The sequence below is a fragment of the Anopheles gambiae genome, chromosome X (assembly GCF_943734735.2).
Source record: "Anopheles gambiae chromosome X, idAnoGambNW_F1_1, whole genome shotgun sequence".
Lineage (NCBI taxonomy): Eukaryota > Metazoa > Arthropoda > Insecta > Diptera > Culicidae > Anopheles > Anopheles gambiae.
The window spans coordinates 22,273,700-22,292,878 of NC_064600.1; the positions used below are offsets into that span (position 1 = coordinate 22,273,700).

At 40.0% G+C, this 19,179-nt stretch overlaps 1 protein-coding gene across 4 annotated transcripts in view; it reads left to right on the forward strand.

The window, feature by feature from the left end:
* The first annotated feature begins 1,873 nt into the window (after positions 1-1,873).
* Positions 1,874-19,179, forward strand: part of LOC11175855 (uncharacterized) — a 206,123-nt gene continuing 188,817 nt past the window's right edge. The window contains exon 1 of one of the 4 annotated variants that reach the window (XM_061641036.1): positions 1,874-2,295. The gene's annotated coding sequence lies outside the window, so the exon portion shown is untranslated. The remainder of the gene's footprint in view (positions 2,296-19,179) is intronic. The other 3 variants (XM_061641042.1, XM_061641049.1, XM_061641054.1) reach the window with 3 other exon arrangements.

A 19,179-nucleotide genomic window follows, 5' to 3' on the forward strand; every position in this document is an offset into this window, starting at 1 on the left:
GCGAATCTAGAATAAAGTAGTGAAAAAGCCGCATCACAGTTGATTTTAAAGGACTTTTCTGAATTGCCTTAAACTGGTGCAGTTTAAAGGAAGTTTAAGGCTCCAGTTTGAAGGAATTTGCTCGAATTGCCGATTTTTCGTGCTTGAAAATGTCAATTGGGATCATATTATCAACTACAGTAGAGCTCCGTTTATCCGGGTATCTGTTATCCGGCTTTCCGTTTATCCGTGTTATTGAGAAATGACAGTTCAATGCAAAGGTTACATTACGTTCTGAGGGGGATATTAGAAAAAGGTGAAAAACAGCCGAATAAAATGTACCCAGATAAACGGCGCTCCACTGTAATCATTTGCTTTCTCTTCCATACAAAATAACATATTTCTTGTGTTGGATGCAAAAAACTAAATTGGTCGTCAAAATCTATCCCTGAATGCATTTAGTTGCGAAAGCATGTATTTTGCTGGTAGCGTCGTACCATTTTTGATATATCAAGTGCTACAGTTGTGCTATCGTCTGAGACGATAAATTTATAATTTGTATGGTAACATATTATTTTGCAAACCGAAAGCTAGGAAAAATTTATCGAGACGTGCATCCTAAATTGCAGTATGCCTCAAATTGCCAAACAAATTTTAGGAGATGCATTTAAAATACGCATTTAATGTAAGAAATTTCCTAGAAAATCAAAAGAAATAATCTGTTTTATCTAACTTCACTGAATTAACCCCTTTTTTACTTTTGGTCCATTAAATTTTATTATACTGACGTTTGAATGATTTTCTTGAGTTTATTTTAACACAAAACAGTACTTAGTTTTCCATAGCAGAAAACAGGAATATTTTGCTTCAAAACTATCAAAATATCGTTTTAAATCCATTTCCCACTAGGTTTTTGATTTCCAGAAAAATTTGCTTGAATCGACAATAAAATCGAAAGAAAACGTAGACACTTTCATGTATAAAACTCGCCTACTTGACACATTTACATGGAAACCACGTAACCGAAACTATACGCGGGATACTTTAGTTGCAAAGTAGACCTGATTCCACTAGCAATATTCAACTCGCCGTCGAGACATCTCGATTACGAGAATAAGATAAACGTGATAATTTGACCGTGTTTGAAACAATTAAATTGTAGATCAGCAGAACATTATAATTTGTAATTGTCAGCTAAATTTGTAATTCAGGATAGGCCAGTCATAAGTCATAGAAAGCAGATGTGTTTCAATGTGTATGTGGGTTATTATCACACTTTGATAAAAAATACTTTTTATTGCGGAAATAGGACCAAAGAGAAATGAATTACATTATATTTGTTCCATTTCATACAGATTTAGGTTTAACATTAAAACATTGAGGTTGTGTAGTCTCTTACAGTTTTAATAACAATAAAAATTATCTAATGATATCCTAATATTCAAAAAAAATAATTCTTGTTATAAAACCATAGATTCTTCGGCCACTATGTAATGGAAAGGCACCGTTTAATTTGAAACCCCTTTGTAAAAGAGCAGAAAACATTTCACAAAAAAATATAACTAAATTACTCTTAAATTGTCATTTTAGTGCAATACCAATACTAATGATACTACCAACACACCTATAATTCACCCTATATTTTATCTTGAACAATATTAGAGCTCGTACAAGAAATATGGTGAGTTCTTGAAAGACTTTTTTTTACACGAACAGAATAACGAAAACACTCAATCGAAAAAATCATCAGCGATTACACTATGAACATTTTGCTTCTCGACATACCCGCTGAGGTCTCATTCCAATGCCCCTTTCTTCCGCTAACTGGTCAAGGCAGTGAAGAGAATTGAAAGAGAACTCTCCCGATCGTTTGTCAGAGCGTTTGGAGAAACCGTAGAACCCACCATTCAGCGAGAGTAGCACTGAGAATACCATCCGTATGGAAGTTGGGAGCCAGCAATGGTAAAACTGCTAAACTTTCAGTACGAACAAAGCTGTTCAATGTTTAAGACCGAGACACTCGTGCAAGTCGGGAGTTGCAGAAGGGGTTTGATGAATTGCAAGTGCAAAAAGCAACAGGATAACTGAAGGCGGTAGTCAAACTGACCACACTGCCCATATTTTAGTTACCTACCCGATTGAAGAAACCTTAGTTGCAAACAATACACGAAAAAGTGAGAAGGCACTACTAAAGAATTCAGTGGTGTTTTATTGTCTTCCGCTGTGTTTATTGAACTCCAATCAACCTCGGTGTGTGAAAAGTATCAGTATAGCCCGAAAAAAAGGACGCGGGGGTGTTCGAGTACGTGTCTATGCGTATGTGCATTTGCCTGTGTGGAAAAATATGTATATGGATATTCATGTATATGTGTGTATATATATATATATATATATATATATATATATATATATATATATATATATATATATATATATATATATATATATATATATATTTATTACAATGTATTATATAGTGAGTAGTGTGTGAGTGCGTGCGTGCGCGTTTTTATGTGTGTATGTGTTTTTTTCTTCATATCACACACTTCTATTCCCATTTCATTTTCAAAATCAAACAGTGTCGCATTCAACAAGTTTTTTTCTAAGAGTCTAATGTTATAGTCTCTTGGTAGTGGTATTCTCATGTTTTGCTTGGACTTGCTTTGATGTTAGGCTTTTCGTTTTATACTTCAACGTTACGTGCGTATCATATATCATTTATATATCATATCGTATATCACTTATGTATATATATATATATATATATATATATATATATATATATATATATATATATATATATATATATATGTATATATATATATATATATATATATATATATATATATATATATATATATATATATATATATATATATATATATATATATATATATACATATATATATATGTATGTATATATATGTATTTGTATGTATATGTGAAAATATAATTTAGTCACAAGATCATTATTTTAACATGAGTATAGTTTAACATATATTCTCATTTAAAAACTTTCTGATATAGGTTTGTCTTATGAATATGTTCATTCGTGTTAACATGTTTTTCATAATATCTTTGTATACCTTCCACGGAAAGTAAAGTTTTCTGGAATACAGAAAGAAATGACTGCGAGACACTATTTATATGAATAAAATGTCCCATTTGTTCAAAAAGATTGAAGTTTTAATGAGAAAAGGGATGCCAGTTAAGTAACTCTTCAGCTTACAGAATTTGCTGTAGCAGTATTGAATTAACACACTAACTCCCAAGAAACGGTGTAAGAAAATTCCTGTCCTATGCGCATGGAAACAGTGGAAAAGTTCAGCAAGTTTGCTGATCTGCGTTCCACATTCTGTGGTGCTCTGCCAGTATCGATCTGAAATCAAAAACAAGGGGGAGAGATAGCATGCCGGAACCTGTAGATACGTTATGAGGTGTAGTAGAGCATGTTGCGTTTGGAAATTTGTATGAGTACGAAAAAATGTGTATGTGTTTCGAACAGAAAGAGAACAGAAAGGTAGCAGGGTGTTATGAGCAAGAAGATTTTGGAGTATATATATGTTTGTACCATGTAGAACATAGTACATCCATATATATATCAATATATATATATATATATATATATATATATATATATATATATATATATATATATATATATATATATATATATATATATATATATATATATATATATATATATATATATATATATATATATATATATATATATATATATATATATATATATATATATATATATATATATATATATATATATATATATATTTAGCGTTTTGTTCTTGCTGTTGCACGTTGCACCTAAGTTTGCGGGACAGATACACAGGTATCACGCGAAACTTTAACGGTTATGACGGCGACGCGAAACAATAGGCAATTTCTTCGACGCACACTCAACACTTACTAACACATACACTCACAACGAATTTAAACATCACCGAGCTGCTGGTCATCACTTGTACCAGGTTAGAACGGCAGACTTCTAACCTGCAACTCACGTTCAACTGCAGGTGTTCCTTGGCGAATCGAGGGCAGTGAAAGATGACGTGATCCACCGTCCGCCCGCGTGTGTTTTTTTGTCCAAGGAGAGAAAAATCTTCGTAAGACACCGTAAGACATGAGGAATACACAGTATGTGTGTGTGAGTGTGTGTGTGTGTGTGTGTGTGTGTGTGTGTGTGAGTGTGTGTGTGTGTGTGTGTGTGTGTGTGTGTGTGTGTGTGTGTGTGTGTGTGTGTGTGTGTGTGTGTGTGTGTGTGTGTGTGTGTGTGTGTGTGTGTGTGTGTGTGTGTGTGTGTGTGTGTGTGTGTGTGTGTGTGTGTGTGTGTGTGTGTGTGTGTGTGTGTGTGTGTGTGTGTGTGTGTGTGTGTGTGTGTGTGTGTGTGTGTGTGTGTGTGTGTGTGTGTGTGTGTGTGTGTGTGTGTGTGTGTTTGTGTTTGTGTTTGTATTTGTGTTCGAGAGGGGCAAAGATGAGCCTGTGACTGCTTTACATACGTACTGGCTATATTTACGCCCTCGAAACAACGATTTTCTTACATGTTCTTCTTGGCTGGTGCGTGCGTATGTATGCACACTGGCATTTGATTTTGCGTATGGAAATCGAAAATTCTTACCAACGTTCTTTTTATTAGTTGTTCTATGAATTGACAAATTGAATTCTTATTATTCTCAAAACTCGTTTTACAACATTATAACTTGTTCAGCAGTAGTTTTATACACCTTCTACATTTACTTGGGCCTATTCATTATGATGACTTTGGTTTTCACGAACGTTATCTTAATCTTAATAGATTTCACCTATTTCTACTGATTTCCGAGTAGTTATGAGAAAAATGAAACTTTGAAGGGATTCGTTTTTTCGAATCTCAATCCAGGTTAAGATTCGAAACTGTGAATCCCAATCCCGAACCCAATGTGGTAAGCTGTTTATGGTAGTTTCCAGGGGGGGGGGAGTATATCTGAAACAAGAGGCGTTGACGTTGTGTGCAACTTACTTACTTATTTTTACTTATCCGGCGATACTACCGCTACTACCGTTACACACCTAGCTGTCATTATAACGCCTAGTATAGCTTGTCATTATAACGGCTCCTCCATTGTCCATCCACACATACGGAGCATAGGCAAGTATCCTTCTGAGTATCTTCCTCTCGATCGCAGCTGAGAGGGTTTCGTCAACTTTGAACAGTGTCCATCTCTCAGCGGCGTATGTGAGTTCCGGTACTAAATGGCTGCTATACAGTCCCAGTTACGTCCGTCGCGACTGGTTTTTTGAGCTGAACTGATTTTTCAGGCTGTAGAAAGATCGATTGGCAGCCAGCATCCTTGCGCGCAACTCAGCCTTCATGCTGTTTTCGTTGCTGACCTTTTGCCCGAGATAGGTGAATTGTGGGATGACTTCAAAAGCGCGTTTACCTATCTGTACGACACGCCTACGTAGGTTTGGATTATTGATTGGTAGCGCCGCTGATGTTGCCACCATCAGTTTGCTCTTTGCCTCGTTTATCTGCAATCCGAGGCTCTCTGCCGCCTGCTCAATCCCTTGGTAGGCTTCTGCTACATAGGAGAGCCGCAGACCAATGATGTCTATATCATCAGCGTATGCCAGGATCTGGGACTTATAGAAGATGGTTCCCGTAGTCTCCACCCTCGAGTCACGGATGGCCCTCTCTAGCGCCAGGTTGAATAGGAGACAAGCAAGCCCGTCCCTCTGGCGCAGACCTTTGTGGTAGCAAAAGGTCCTGAGAGTTTTCCATTTACCCTCACCTGGCAAGTGACGTTGGTCATAGTCATTCTTACTAGCCTTGTCAGTTTGGCCGGGATTCCAAATGAGCTCATAGCGTCATACAGTTTTACCCTGGCTATGCTATCATATGCGGCTTTGAAGTCAATGAAGAGATGGTATGTGTCGTTTCTGTATTCAGCCATCTTCTCTAAGATCTGCCGCATGGTGAAAATCTGATCAGTGGTTGATTTTTCGTTTCGTAATCCTCTTTGATAGTTTCCGACTATCTCTTCGACGTGCGGGACAAGGCGATCCTGAAGGATCAGGGAGAATATTTTATAGGCGGTATTCAACACCGTAACACCCCTGTAGTTGTTGCAGTCCAACCTGTCTTCCTTCTTGTATGTGGGGTAGATGATGCCGAGATTCCAATCACAAGGCATCGATTCGCTATCCCACACCTCAGCAACAATTTGATGAATCTCGTTTTCTAGTCTTGTACCTCCATTCTTGACCAGTTCAGCTGCAATTCCGTCGGTTCCGAGTGTCTTGTTATTTTTCAGCCGACGGATAGCCTTTCGTGTTTCTTCTATGCTAGGTGGCAGTAGCATGACACTATCTGCTAGTGGCGCTTCTAGCTGTTCGTTAAACTGGTCGTTGAGTAATTCATCAAAGTACTGAGCCCACTGTGAGAGGACCTCTGGCTGGTTATTGACCAGATCTCCATCCTTGTAGCGACAGCAGGCGTACAACGTTGTTTCGGTGAGCTGCTTGGTAAAACTTTCGTGTTGGCCCGTACGCCTCTCTGGTTTACTCGAGTTCCCGCATGTTTGGCTCTTCTCATGTGAGTTTCTTGGAGCGGTGAACTCGTTTCTCTTCGCGTATGAGCCGTGAGTATTCATCTGCGCATGCCCGTGTTGTGTTTTACTTTTAATTATTAAACATTTCATTTTTTTCATCATAAATAGTTCAGGTATTTGTTGAGATACGAGGTATCTTTTTACATGCGGATTCAGAGATACGCGGTTTTGTAAATTTGCTACTTCATTGAGAAAATTGTACTTGTTTGAATCATCAATTGTCACATTTTAAATGGTCTTATAAGATGAGATTTAAAAATCTTTTGATCTTCTTTATTGTTAGCTTTGTTCAAAATCAAATCAAATGGTCAATTATTTGGCTAAAACTACTCATTACATGCAACTATACTCGGGATTTACCAATATTTTGGATGGAAACTGCGTTGATATTTATCTCACCGCGAACGGAGATCAGCTTGGGTTTATTTTAATTGTGAATAAAATGTGTTAAACTTTATCTGTATGTAAGTGCTTCGTGTACAGATTCTTTCAATACGGCTAAAAATACTACCTTCGTGCAAAAAAAAATTGGCGCAACGGGTGGATACTTAGTTCACTTCACATAATGCGTGCATGATTTCCAATCGTGCAAAAACATTAGGCCTTCAACTTAGGCGGAAATTAGAGATACGCAGTTTCGTCTCAGTCCCCATTAATAGCGCATCTCGGGGACAGCCTCTTCTTATTTCAATTAAACTGTCAATTAGTCTTGTAGATAATACGGGATGAATGTAAAAAGATTTAAGTTTAATACAGTCAACTCTCTGGATGGATTAATCTGAGAACTCTCTTTTTTGAAAACCCCCTCTTGTTTCACAATTCCATCGCTTCTGAAATAAGCGAGCGTTGACTGTAAAAGATGATTTATTTCTCTGCTTGAATGCGTTCAAGAAAAAGTTAATTATACAATATATTTACGGAATAAAACTGGCATTCATTATGCTAAACTGTAAGACCCATAGGACGTAAACATAGGATTGAATCCCGGAGATGTTATGTCAAGTGACAAATTTCTTAAAATGCTCTAGATTCCACCACCTGCTCTCCTCAAAGCACCTTACTAAACAACTACATCTTGTTATGTTCATAACACAAAAGTCAAGGTCTGTTGAGAACATTCTTTTAACCGTTTGAACTATTCCATTATATGACTCGAAACCCTGTATCTATAGACCTATGAAATGAGTGAAAAAAAGCGTCGCGGCGAACGTTTCCCAGGAATGAACGAGATCACCAGTACAAAGCGGTCAATCCATGAGTTTCATCAACAGAATTTATCCTTGATATCGAGGAATTACATCAGGGTACAGGGTACATCAACAAATCACATAACGACATATCTTTCAAATGTGGGAGAACACATTAAAACAGTAAAATGTTTAACATTTTGCCCCCCTCGTAATATACTACATGGGTGACGAGTTTGGTCATCTCCAGGTTTGAATCTGATACTCAACGATTCTCTGTATTACGAATGAAGGAGGAGAGAAAGAACGAGAATGCCATGTGCTTAAGTACGTACTGTAATGAAACATAAGAGAGATAGAAATAAGTGGAGGAATTATCGCTCTCATCGCTCTCGTGCCATCGTGCTTCATGCTCACTAGAAATACTGCGATATCAAGGAATCACTGCAAGAGCTAATCGAGCGAGGCTCTCAAACACAGCGTCAACTTTGCTGTGTTAGATTGAGTGTGTTTTTTCTAGGAGAGAAAAGTCTTCATAGACACCCAGAGGGAGAACACAGAACCCTAACCTTGGGAAATGTTAATCTAACCCTAATGATCTAATGATAATAACAACAACCCTTGGTCTTTCGCACCCTCTCGCGGAATTATCCACCACACGGCATTTATTCGCAGGAGGGGCAATACTGTGGCCCTCAGTCTGTCATTTCACACGTGATAGCAAGAATTTTTACTCACGAATATAACACTAACTACGAATTTCACCAACCCAAACACTTACGCCCGCCTGTGCTCGACTAGTTTGCCACTGTCGCTCTAGCTTTGTCACAATCAGTCGTATTATCATGGCTGTAGTTATCAACATAGCGTCACTCTTCAGCATGAACTGTATCAAATTTGTTAAGCTTATCTCCATCCCATTTATGGTGTTAAGCTGCGGACGCTCCGAGATGACTCTGGGGCATCAAAATATGACGCGCTCCGCTGTCTCTGCAACGTCGATACATGATTAACACTGAAATTTGAGCAAATCAACTGCTAAAGCAGCCATGACCGAAAAGGATCGGCGTGACATAAAAGTCGACATCTCTATGCTTCTTGGTCAACCATGTTGCCGCATCCGGGATAAAGGAGAATATACGCCCCTCTTTTGCTGCGATATTACAATCATTCTGCAATTTTCTCATCGAATCTGTCCTTGTAGGATTCTTCACTATTCCACAGAACGTGCTTTCTCGAAAGTTCACTGAGTCCTTTTCGAGTGTGGAACACAATGGCGTAGTGTAGGATTGCGCAATACACTTCCTCTTCTTCTTCTTCTTTGGCACAACAACCGTTGCCGGCCAAGGCAATCCCACTGGTAATTTGGTTTGGCTTTCAGTGACTTTTGTTACCTTAGTAGGATACTCAAGTCCAACGTATGCGGGCACGGTCTATTCGAGATTTGAAACAATCACGGGCACGTTGTTAAGTCGCACAAGTTGACGACTGCAATAGAGATGGGTATTTCGGTTCTTTTAAGTGAACGAGAGAGAAGCGAGTCGTTCATTGATGTGAACGTATTTTCTGTTTATTCGAACTTCGCAAACCTGTGAAGTCTTGGAATCGGTTGAACTACAGATTAATTCGTTAGTCTGATCGCAGAAAAAGTATGCCAATTTGACCCTAGAAAGCGATTTACTCAAATATATTAAAATTGACAATTTCTTGTTTTTCTTCTAAATTTGCGTATGTTAGAAATTTTTCTGCTCATTATTTCAAAATGATTTTGAATATACCCAAGCGCCACAGATTAAGCTGCTTCACTAATTTGCACTAGTAAAAAAACGAAAGATGCATAGTTTCATTAGTTTGCTGAATATATGGCGTTTCATATCTCATTACAGGGTTTCACAATTTATCTAAAGACCGCGGGACCCCTTCCCGAATCTAGCTTAACCAATGCCAAGACTGCGGTATGGTGCTTGAAAACGCTGATGAAAACGTTGATACCTGTATTCATCGGATGCAATGCTGAATCTGCGGCACACTGTTTCTTTCTTTGGGCATTTCTCGAACACGCTGTTCACCTTACGGACATGCGGTCAAGCAAATTGTTTACACGTATAACCCTTGTATACAACAGTGTTCTGAAAACGCCTAACTATTCTTTTCTGAGATAAAGATAAAGTTGAGATAAAGTGTGAAACCCTGTATTATATTGCTATCTTTTTTTGCAATATGATTCACCTAGCCTATCTATATACCTGTATACCTTTCTAACTTTCCAAGCAAAAATCTATAAAAATAACCGTGGGGTCAGACACGCGGGTATCAACACCAACGAGCTTTACTCAAATCTCACTTGCTTCAGTCCTAATGATTTACATTAGCGTTAAGTATGTCAACAATCGCATCGCCGTTCTAGTTCTAGCGGTGCGTTCAATGCGAAACTATATTATTATTATTATTATTATTATTATTATTATTATTACTGGCTGGCCCGACAAACTGAGTTATTCCGAAAAAAAAACTAAAATATTCCATTATTGCTTTTTTACTTGGGATAGTTATATCGTGCGCGTATCCCCTCAGGATCCGATCATCGAGTGTAAACCGCCAGGCACCTTACACCAAGTGTCAAAGTGCTGTATACAACACAACAACAATCCTGCTCTTTGTATGGGAGTTAGAAAATCATTATTAAATTAAGTTTAGTGTAACATCTGAATGATTTTTAAGTCTAAAAACCTATTCTCATACCACCATAAGGTGTGTGCAAAGTTTCGTTGAAAATGATCCAGCCGTTTCGGAGTTTGCTCGCAACAAACACCGTGACACGAGATTTTTATATATATAGATTATAATAATAATAATAATTATTATTATTATTATTATTATTATTATTATTAATTTAATCTTCAACGGGACGTATGGCCTAATTAAGATGTAACAGTTCATTACAAAAAAAAACATAACAAAACATGATTTGCAGCGCAATTCACTGCGGCCATGGCAAAAGCCGGAGACGTTCTTTGAAGCACTGAGTCGAGATGTCGAAATCGAAGCAGTCCGAGACAGTATTGAAGACAGCCGACATGCGGAACATAGGGTCAGACCGACCAGCGCTGGAACGGGGTTGAGCGAGCCGTAGAGTTTCTCTACACCTAAGTGTTCGAGATGGTGCATAGATATCGACTCCATGCAACAAAGGCGATGAGTCGATAGAGCCATTTAGCAATCCAGCGATGAAAGAACACTGTGCATTGCGTCTTCTAACCGAAAGAGGTTCAAGGCCTAGAAGACGGCACCGCGCAGCATACGGAGGAAGATTATTGCGATCCTGCCAGGGAAGTAAACGTAGGGCATATCGCGTGAGATTACGTTGAATCGCCTCAAGTCGAGCAATTGAAGAAGCAGTAGTTGGGCTCCAGACTACGCACGAATATTCCAGAACCGAACGAACGATACAGTTGTAGATAGCTTTGATGCACATGGGGTTGCGGAATTCATTAGTTGCCCGGATAACCACGCCAAGTAATTGAGTCAAGCAGGACGCCCAGGTCTTTGGCATGATTTTGTCGATTAACTGCAGTGCCGTCCATGAAGTCGATATAGCAGTACAGAGGGACGCATAAAGCTATCAAAACGAGGAACGCTCCACTGGTTGGCTATCCCACTAACTGATGGCGCCACCGTCTTTTTTTGTTATTTTTAGAATGCACCAGTCGTTTGCCGTCTGCTAAACGAAATAATATTTAGATTCTTTTTAGGTTGAGAGCTTGAGCCGTTAATAACCTGTTTAGTGGCCGTTTAGTGGATTTGTGGCACTTAGGATGTTTGCACTCATTTTCATGTCTTTTTTTAATTTGGATGCATCAAAATAACCAAAACTTTCTTTCTTGAGAACCGGCTCATTCATTCTTTTAACGTGAACGGAATGAACTGTACGGTGCTGGTTCATTTGGTTCAATTGGTTGTAAACTGAATTTCATACACACTGCTGTTCAAGGTGCATTAAAAATATTAGGTGGTGGAAAAGGCTCTTTGGGAGGTCGCCATAGTTGAGGGACTTTATGTAATTTTAAAATCGTTAACCATTAGCTTCCACACACAAAGCATAGCAAATACAACATATTACTTTGTTAGTACGTGCATTTTTGTAGTAGTAGTAGTAGTAGTAGTAGTAGTAGTAGTAGTAGTAGTAGTAGTAGTAGTAGTAGTAGTAGTAGTTTATTTGGATTCGTAGCAGTTAATGTAATTATGTTTTTACAAATTTTTCTTATGATAATGGGTTCGACTCTTAAGCTTTCTTTATTAAAGTTTTCTGTTTAGTATTTGCAGGATTTTTCAATTTTGATTTGATGTTGAGTAGTAGCGTGGGAAAAATTCATAAAAAACCCACAATTTTTTTTTAGAATCTATCTTACCTAACTATGCTAACTAAACTAACTAACCTAACTATATAGCTATAGATTCTTTCAATGAATTCTTTAATTGTAGCCATATTTGTAATCTTATGAAGCTCTCTTGTGTTAAACCATGAATGGACATTAATTATAATTTGAAGGATTTTGTTTTGCTTAACTTGTAACGTTTTATGATGATACAGAGCGATTCCTTTCCAGGCTGGTGCAGCATATGTGATTATTGGTCGAAAAAATGCCTTATAAATAACTAATTTATTTTTTAAATGCAATTTCGATTTCCGGTTGAAGAATGGATTCTTAGTGTTAACCATTTTGTCTAATTTTATAAGGGTATTCTCAGTGTGTACAGGTATTCTCGTAGTACAGTCGTCAACTCGTACGACTTAACAACATGCCCGTCATGGGTTCAATCCCCAAACAGACCGTGACGCCATACGTAGGATTGACTATCCTGCTATGGGGGGGAATCAATTAGTCACTGAAAGCCAAGCCCACAAGTGGGTACAGGCAGGCCTTGACCGACATCGGTTGTTGAGCCAGAGAAGAAGAATTCTCAGTGTGTATCTTGAATGTAGAACGCTGTTCAAAGTGCAAACCAAGGTATTTTATACTCCTTTTTCATTGTAAGTTTTCTTGCCTCATCACTAGATCTCTTTGGGGAAGTCTTCTCATACACGTATTCCTTGATAAAAAGATTGATTCTGGCTTGGCACTATTAGTTTTGAGCTTCCGGTGTATACAATATTTAGCATACGCCTCTAATGCGATGTTAAAGCGGCTAATGATTGTTTAAGGATTTTCCGCTTAGGACGAGATAGCGAAATCATCAGCACAAAGGAAATTAGAACAATAGCCGGCATCGCGAATAAATGAACACATTTTAACAGTCGTTTAAAGTTCATTTTGGTTTAACTGAGTTCATTTGTTGTTCTTCTTCTTTCTTCTATGGCTCAACAACCGTTGTCGGTCAAGACCTGCCTGTACCCACTTGTGGGCTTGGCTTTCAGTGACTAATTGGTTCCCCCCAATAGCAGGATAGTCAGTCCTACGTATGGCGGCACGGTCTATTTTGGGGATTGAACCCATGACGGGCATGTTGTTAAGTCGTACGAGTTGACGACTGTACTATATAGACCGGCAAGCAAGGTGGAATGTATAATGAGGTGTAGTTATAGCGCTTTTGGCGATCCCCCCCCCCCCCCGGGGCTCCGATTTTGACAGATGGTTTTCCGCTTGTATATGCATTGATGGATTGTTTACGTGTTGCATGGTCAATATTTGGTGGAGATCAATTTGGGTGAATATTTTAGTTTATTAGAACACAGTCCGTGATTTAAAATGGAAATTTTTCTTCGAGAACTTAAAGCGTTCGCCAAATGCGGAAAACTAACTGTCAGTTTTCTTCGTCGATTCTTCTTCCACCTAGCTGTCAAAACGGGCTTATAACTTGACCTGATATCTTTACGGTCCTAGCCGGCAAGTCATTTGTTGTTCATTCCTGTTAAAATAAACGGATGACAAAACAGTTAACGACTGCTCGATATCGCATATAGGCAAACACGGGGAATAAATTCGAGCAGTATAATCACCCGGCGCTCTAGCACCAATCGAACACGACATCGAACATAAAAAATGTATGGGATTTGACATGTTTGTCTTGTTTGTTTGTTTGTGTGTGACAGTGCACTACCTTATGATTACGGCAATTATCCGCAGTACGCGATACTCGATATACGTGAATTCGCAGTACGCGATTCCTGTAAATTTGACAGCTCCATGTGTTTTTGCAATTATTTTAATTTTTTGAATATGTTATGCTATTTTTGAATTTCTTTAATGTTCTTAATGCATTTTGCATTAAATTTGTGCAAAATATACCTATTTTATAACAAACAACTTAAATGAAAAACTCTGTGGCGATATTTTTCAACCCTCTAACCGGTAGTGTAAACTATTTTTCCATAGGAATCCGCTATACGCGAAAACTCGAGATACGCTAATGCGCTCTGCCCCGTACGATAGCGTATATTGGATAATGACTGTATCCCGCTGCGCAAAGCGACGGAAGAAATCATGCCGTTCGGAGAATTTTATCATGCCTTCTTTTTCCCTCCAACGATAAATTTGTCGAGCAGCTCGTCGAGCTGCCCGTCCCTGGCTCCGCCTAATACCCCTCGCCTGAGCGCGCTGTCGAAGGTTTGGATGTGTTGGTGCGTCAGACGGCCAATCGCTGTCAGCCGTCATCCGTGCTTTTTCCTTCCATAGCGCCATCTCTTTCTCGCGTGTGGTCAATGCTCGCAAGCTGTTGTGGCGCCTAAAAATGCCGTTAACAAACATTGCGGCGATGAAGTTGCATTTTCACAAATCAAACCAAACAATCGCAATAAGTTCAAACGCTGCAATGTAAAAATGACTACGGAATCGCTAGCGCACGATACAGGGTTTGCTGTGTGACGCGCAGAACCCTAATTCGCATTTACACGTTCAGCCCGGCGCTGATTTTCATCAACTTTTCTATCCGCCGGCATTTAGAACGCAAGCTGATTGTGAAACCGGCATACTGGAAAGCTCACTTGCAGTCCCTGGGGCATGTCTTCGTGCTGAACGTGTTAAGCATTAAACATAACTTTGTCACCCTAAGGTTTTGCTTTCGTATGCTGTAGATTACACAGATATCCTGAGCCGACTGCGCATGGGTGCGAGTGTGCGTTTGTGAGCAAAACTGTCGCCGAATGTGTTTTCTTCCGGAATGTTATGATCCATCGGTCAAAGAAAGGAAGGTGTTCATGAAAGGCGGAAAGACGAATTGATGCCCCTGTCAATGTTAACTGATAACCGGGAGCAGGAAGATTGAACGATGTACTTAAATTACCGGCGGATGGTGGGATGGGGGGGGTGGCCATGGGACACCTACGATCATCGGTCACAGGCCCTAAAATTGTTGTCGCCATGGGGGGAGGGGAGGTGCTAAGGGTTCTCCAGCCACGGAGCCCTAACGAACATCTTTCCGGGGGCCCTTGTCGTTAATACTTTGTCCACTTGTACACATACAGTATACTACAGCCTAGAGATCATCGGCGACCGCCTAGTCCGCCTACCGTTAGGTCGACCGCTGATTCATGACGGTGTTTTTTTTATCGTGGAGGTGCATCCTTCCCCCTGCCTGCAGTGTATGCATCGAGCAGGAGACAGTGTGGCAGTATGCAAGTTACCCGCTGGATAGGAGCGGTCACGCGGCAACGCCATCATTCCGCACATCTGCATGTCGGATCGGTAGGTTCATGTTTTGGTCGAGTGCATTCCGTGCATTTGTCGCGTCACAGCGGTAGCCCGGCAGCAACAAAGTCAAGACAAACTCTTACCCGGGTGTGGACTGCTATGCTAAGTTCTTTTTATAATTTTTTTTTTTTATTCAGGAGTAACGGTCACAAAAGGCGGTATTGCTGAAGAGTAGAAAATACAAAGGTAGTTCATGGCGCTACAATCCATATTGGCAGGGAGACATTTCCTTCTCTGAGCCATGGAAGGGCACCTTATCCCGGGTGTACTCGGACGGTTTGGTTTTGATCAATCCAGTCCATGATTTTTGGTCCTTTAAGCGTGGCGAAGGTCTACATTAGGCATGGGCAAAACGATTCTTTTCACCGAACGCGAACGAACTAGTTCGCTCACCAAAAAGAACCGAACGCGAACGACGATTCTTTCGTTCTTTGTTTCATGAGGTTTTTATTCACAAAGAACGCTCGTTATCTTTTTCATTTACCCACCATAGACGCATACTGTAGCCAAAGAAGTACTCATTCTGCGGTTGAAACCAATCATTTAAAAACATTAAACACTCGGCTGTCTGGTCAACACAATCCATCGCAAAACCGACCAAAAACTAGCATGTAAAAAACTAATACGAGCAAAAATGTCTCCTGCATATATTGTACCCCATGCCTTATACACACTTAAGGATTCTATTTTAAAAAACTACTTAAATATGGATCAACATGATGAGCGCAATCAATTCAGTTCAGTTCATTCGCGAACAATGACTAATCCGTTTGAACGGGCTCGATCTTTTGAATTGTATAGGTATAATTTCCATGCCAACAGAACACAGATCGAACACCAGTTCGAACGCGTTCGATGAATTCAGTTGTGTAGGTACGATTTACACACCAACAGAACACAGATCGAACACCAGTTCGAACGCGTTCGATGAATTCAGTTGTGTAGGTACGATTTACACACCAACAGAACACAGATCGAACACCAGTTCGAACGCGTTCGATGAATTCAGTTGTGTAGGTACGATTTACACACCAACAGAACACAGATCGAACACCAGTTCGAACGCGTTCGATGAATTCAGTTGTGTAGGTACGATTTACACACCAACAGAACACAGATCGAACACCAGTTCGAACGCGTTCGATGAATTCAGTTGTGTAGGTACGATTTATACACCAACAGAACACAGATCGAACATCAGTTCGAACGCGTTCGATGAATTCAGTCGTATAGATACGATTTCCACACCAACAGCACACGTATCGAACACTGCTGGACAAATTCGACGGCGTTCGAGGAATTGAGTTGTATGGGTACGATTTCAACACCAACAGGGTACATTTTGATCTCTGACGACCCGTTCGCACGGTGCGAGAAAGAGCGAGAAAGCAATATGATTTTGCACGTTTTATTACCACATTTATGTGTGCCGTCGAACACTGAACGGAACGTTCGAACGCGTTCGGTGTAGTCAGTTTCTTCCAAAAGTCCTGGTCGTTCTTTTTGTTAAGAACCTCGTTCGTTCGTGCACTTTACCGAACTGTTCGAACGGTGCGATTCTCGTTCATTTTACACATGCCTAGTCTACATCATTCGGGTTTCGACGATGTCTATTCCAGTTCAATATTCCAAATGGCATTGGGGGGGTCTGTATCGTTTGGAATCCAGGCATTTCGTTAAATCCATCCATCCGAAGTGGTCCGAGTGTAGTCCAGTTTAGTGGCCCAAATCACATTGCGAGGGTCTGTATCGTTGTAGTCCTTTCCATCAGTGGTCCGAGTGACATGGCGGGGGTCTGTATTGTTCCAGTTATCTAATAAATCCTTGCAAGAACATCGTTCAAGCAACGATCTTCTGTCTGCCGTCAATGCCGATTACTCAGCCATACACATTGCACTCATTCATTCTTACATTCATGCATACATCCATCACAAACATACAAGCGATGTACAACATGTAACACATAGACAAACAAGAGGAAATAACATAGGATGCAAGATTGCTGTTGCCAACAATGTTGGTTGGTTCACAGACATTTTGCTTAAGGAAAGTTACACAGTTAAGCCGTTCTCTCTACAGAAATCGAATATGGCCCTTAGGAATTCCCAGTCCGATGCCGCTAATATATCCCGAATCGGAATATCAGTACATTTTCCCAGTTTTTCGACCGCATCCAGCAAGGCAGGTCGAGCAGACTCGTATTCCACGCAGGACCACAAAAGATTATCCATGTCGTGGAATCCAAGCCCGCAGCCACATACCTTGGAGTCGACCAGTCCTATACGCTGGAGATGTGCACCCAATGCGAAATGATTAGACCTAAGTCTAGACATCATTCGAATGAACGCACGATTGCCAGGGGTGTTATGGAACCAAGGCTTCAAGCTTACACGAGGAGTGATTGTATACAGAAACCTTCCGGGTTCATCCGAGTCCCACAGATTTTGCCAACGTGCCATGCAAAACGCCTGTGGGGCCTGCAAGTACTCATGAGGAAGGATAGGCCTATCAAAGAAAGACCCTTCTGCAGCTCCCCTTTTGGCCAAATGGTCTGCCTGTTCATTTCCTGGTATACCACAATGAACAGACAACCATACCGGAGATATGCGAAACGACTTTTCAAACAGTGAGCTTAAAACCTTTACAATTTCTTTCACAAAATGGTCTGGGCTCTTAACAGCCTTTACGGATTTTAATGCTTGAATAGCGCTTAAGCTGTCTGAAAAAATTACATATTGATCCGCAAGGCATGCACTTATCAGTAATAAGGCATAAAAGATTGCGGCGAGCTCCGCTACATATACTGAGTATGGTTTGCGTAATTTAAAGAATGCTTCGGAGCACGTGTTGTATACACCAAATCCAATGCCCTGCTCTGATGAGGATCCGTCAGTATAAAAATGGTTACTGTTAGTATGGCCATGTTTCTCCACAAATTTGCTGGGAATTGTCATCCGGCGAAGGTTATCGGGGATACCTTTAATTTCCTCCTTCAATGAGGTATCTACACTTAAAATGGAACTGCAGGACTCTGGTAAGCTGGCACTAGTTATACTTTGAGAAGTACTAGGGTGCACCTGTAAGGAAACAAAATCATGATAGACCTTCATGATTTTGCATTTAGAACCTATCTCTTGCAGTGTTTCAAAGTTCTCGATTATCAAGGGATTTGATACTGTAGAGCGGACGAAAAGGCGAAGCGATAGTAGCTCAAAACGTAGCTTTAGCGGCATCACTCCGGACATCACTTTGAGTGACATGTTATGAGTCGACTTCATGCTACCTAGCGCGATTCTAAGACAGCGATACTGAATCCTCTCAAATCGGATTAAATGCGACTTGGCTGCCCAGTGGAAGCATATGCAACCATACTCCAAGACGGACAGTATCGTAGTCTTATATAGGTTAAGGACGTCTTTGGGGTGTGCACCCCACCAGAGTCCGGTAATCGTTCTGAGAAAATTGATTCTTCTTGTACACTTCTGTACCAGATAGTCAATATGTGTCCTCCATACATTTTTGCTATCAAACCAAACCCCTAGGTATCTAAAAGATCTGGCAATGGATATCTTTTTACCATATAAAGAGATATCGACCTTTGGGTCAACCAAATTCAAGCGTCTATTACTCTCAGTGTTGTAAAAGAAAGAGAATAACAGCATTTCCGTTTGCTCTGGAGAAAACTCGACACCTAGGTTTGAGGCCCATACTTCTAAA